This window comes from Penaeus chinensis, chromosome 36 (assembly GCF_019202785.1).
Source record: "Penaeus chinensis breed Huanghai No. 1 chromosome 36, ASM1920278v2, whole genome shotgun sequence".
Classification (NCBI taxonomy): domain Eukaryota; kingdom Metazoa; phylum Arthropoda; class Malacostraca; order Decapoda; family Penaeidae; genus Penaeus; species Penaeus chinensis.
Genome location: NC_061854.1, coordinates 25,606,177 through 25,610,083, shown reverse-complemented (window position 1 = coordinate 25,610,083; position 3,907 = coordinate 25,606,177).

Genomic DNA, 3,907 nt, shown 5'->3' with positions numbered 1-3,907 from the left:
CATCTCCTACCACACCCACTCCTCCACTAACTTCTTCAATTATCCCTCAGATGCCTATCTCCTCTTCTCCCCTTCATAAGAAAACATTTGCTTATCAGACCTCCTTAACCACATTCACTTTAGAAACCTAATCATGACCAAAGGTAACATGCCTACGCCCCTCTGTTCCCATTCCTTCTACACTCAAAGTGACTGCCAACATCCATCCTCCTATTCATACACCCCTACACCCCTTCTTCTCACTCACTCCCAACACATCCCATTTTCTCCTGCTTCATCTGCATCACCCTCCCCCCCTTTCCTTCACCATTATCCCTTCCGCTTCCCCCTGGATGCGACTCTTTGTCACAACAACCCCCAACCCTTGGATTCTCTCTCTTGCTGACATTTTCCTGAAACTATGATCTAATCACCCTTAAACCTCCCCTTTTCGCTTTGCTAATCCGTACCTTACCATACGGACATCCTTGCAGAATCCCACACTTATTCCTTTTACAATTTTGATCTAATCACCCTTATCAGTCCCTACCTTAGCCCATTTACTCACCCTCTTTACCCTCACCAATCTTGCCCTTTTCAATGCCATACTATCCCGAACTGCTATACGACGTGTTGCACATAAAATCAACTAACCTCCTTTACACTTTTTCACTACTACACATTTCTATAGTACTATAGGACCTTTGATGTCTTTTATTTTGATTTGCAACCAACACCCAATAACTAAATATAATATATATATATGTATGTATGTGTGTGTGTGTGTGTGTGTGTGCGTGTGTGTGTGTGTGTGTGCGTGTGTGTGTGTGTGTGTGTGTGTGTGTGTGTGTATGTATGTATGTATGTATGTATGTATGTATGTGTGTGTGTGTGTGTGTGTGTGTGTGTGTGTGCATGTGTATGTATATGTGTGTGTGTGTGTGTGTGTATGTGTGTATGTGTGTATGTATGTATGTATGTATGTGTGTATGTGTGTGTGTGTGTGTGTGTGTGTGTGTGTGTGTGTGTGTGTGTGTATGTATATGTGTATGTATATGTGTGTGTGTGTGTGTGTGTGTGTGTGTGTGTGTGTGTGTGTGTGTGCATGTGTGCATGTGTATGTATATGTGTGTGTGTGTGTGTGTGTGTGTATGTGTATGTATATGTGTGTGTGTATGTGTATGTATATGTGTGTGTATGTGTATATATGTGTGTGTGTGTGTGTGTGTGTGAGAGCGTGCGTGCGTGCGTGCGTGCGTGTGTGTGTGTGTGTGTGTGTGTGTGTGTGTGTGTGTGTGTGTGTGTGTGCGTGAGCGTGCGTGCGTGCGTGCGTGCGTGCGTGTGTGTGTGTGTGTGTGTGTGTGTGTGTGTGTGTGTGTGTGTGTGTGTGTGTGTGTGTGTGTGGCTTCTTGGCCACCATTTGGTAGACTGGTCTCGAGGAATGTTTTGAGCGGTTTCTTGTAGCTGCAAGTAGTTTGTGTCTTCGAGGTGTCTAATCTTCCCCATGTTTTGTCCACGAGTTCTTGTAGGCGGATGTTGAGAGGCTTTATTTGGAAACATTCATGCAAATGCTCGGCAGTGGGAATGTTTCGTTATCTGCTGCTTAATGGTTCAGAGGAATTGGTGGAGACTTTAGAATAGGTCTGATTAGACCTATTCCGCTGGGGGGAGGGCATCAAATTCCCCTCCTCTGTGTAGGCAAGCTCGGCGGTAAGGAGGTGTCTCCCACAACTCGATCCCACTTTGGTGCGGAGTGTGGGGGGGGGGGGGGTCCGATTCGCACATATCAGTGCCGTGTGTCAATTCAGTGTTTGTGAAATTCGTGATGCTTCAGTGACGTCTGTTCATACGTCTGTAGCGACACCGTACAGCGTGAAATGAGTGATTTCCAAGATTGCAGTTTTTAGACGTGGAATTGGCATTGATTGCCATAAGTTTTGATGAAGAGGAAGAGGCTGAGCATAAGTAGAGCATATGAAAAGAAAGCGGGAACTTGATACGAGGAAGAAAGAAAAAGTGAAAGAGTTTACTATGTGCAAGGAGTTCACTGATGATGGAACAACGATTAGTAGTCTCAGGTTAAATAAAACAAACATATTGTAGCTGGCTAGTTTCTGTACTTAACTGTTCAAATCCATACAGATTTTCCCTAACGACAAGCAAATGGTAGGCATTTATTATGCCTATGCAGTGACAGCACATTATTTTGTGTTTTAAAAATAAAGCTAAATTCATCTTTAAGTTTTGTTTGAAAACTCACAAAAATCGTCCGACGTCCGTGCAAAACTCAACAATATCGGTGGCGACAATAATCAGTTTCACGGCGCGGAGGCGTAACACGGTACTGCGCCGGATAAGTGTAGCCAGAGTCCAAATAACTGGGGTTTTTTTCACTGACACTGACGGACTGAGCGGACGCGGCACTGATATATCACTGATGTGTGTGAATGGGCCTTAACTGCCACACTCTTGGATATTGCTGTTAGGTTGATAACAATAGTTAAGGGCTTTTTTATTCAGTCTGTTTTGAACGTTAAACCTTCATCATCAAGGTCCATGATGGTCCATGACGTCGATTTTAATTCTGGAAGAAAATTGCCTCCTTGTTAAAATGCAATTCAACACCCACGTTAATGAGTTAATTAAACTGACGGAGATTCACGTTTACAAGGCAAAAGTAACTATCCCCGTTGCCCATATGCCTGTAAAGTAGTAATCTTTTACAGGGATTTGAAGACAATGAAAGAAAGTGAAATTCTTGAAACATGAAGGACTAAAGCGTAGTGGACGTGAACTGTATGACCAAGAAAGACGGTAATGTATGAACTAAATCCGGATTGTGTTTTTGGACTTCTCCAAATCCAAATGCAACCGTACATTAAAAAAAAAAAAAAAAAAAAAAAAAAAAGTACACTGCGTTAAAATAGATGCCAAAAAATGGACACACCTCATTAAAATATAATGACAAGGATTAAAAAAAAAAAAAAAAATACATATGGTAAATGTACCGGAGCTCATGACTCGACTGAATGTACTAAGAACACTTTCAAGTTTGCTAATTGCAGAGGTCACCATCAAAATGGTTCTGCTAAGAGCCGCAAATTTAAGGAGACTGAAACATTAGCATACATGAGAGGGCATAATGTTAGTTACCGCAAAGCGAAGATGAAAGTTGAAGGTTTGACTAACAAACCCAATACTTTCTACATTTCAGCGGCAACTAACAACACTCCCAATGCAAGCAGTCAGGAGCCAGCAGCAAAAGATAAAGAAATTGCTGATTTGAAGAAAACAAGGGAACTGTCCCAAAGTTGAGGGTAGTTGGATCTGGGGGGATTTGGTTTGGCGAAAATGAGATATATCCATTTTATTACCGACACGAATATAAACCTCTGTGACGGTGGTTCGTGAATCCTAGGTACTCTCGTGTGATGTCGGCCATTTTTACAAGTACATATTTATCTCCTCCTGGAGCGTAAATAAAACATTGTATTTTGACAAGGGAGGATGAAAGTGTCTTGCAATAACATATTCCTCCTAATGTGAAGGTTTTATAATGAAAAATATAAGATCTAAAAATCACACACACACACACACACACACACACACACACACACACACACACACACACACACACACACACACACACACACACACACACACACACACACACACACACATATGGTAGATATGATTCGATTCTGACACAAACGTCATTTATATAACTTCAGAGTTCGACAATAATGCCTAAGCAGTGTTGAGTCTCTCGAAAAATAAACGAACGCGACTCGTGTGCTTAGATGGGCAGGTCGACCTGCCGAGAGTCTTTATGCTTGCGCCACCCGGGGGCTAGGTCTATATAGGTATATAACTTATGTTGACCCTGTCAGGGAAGACTGCGCATAGCAATTTTTTTTTTTCTTTTCTT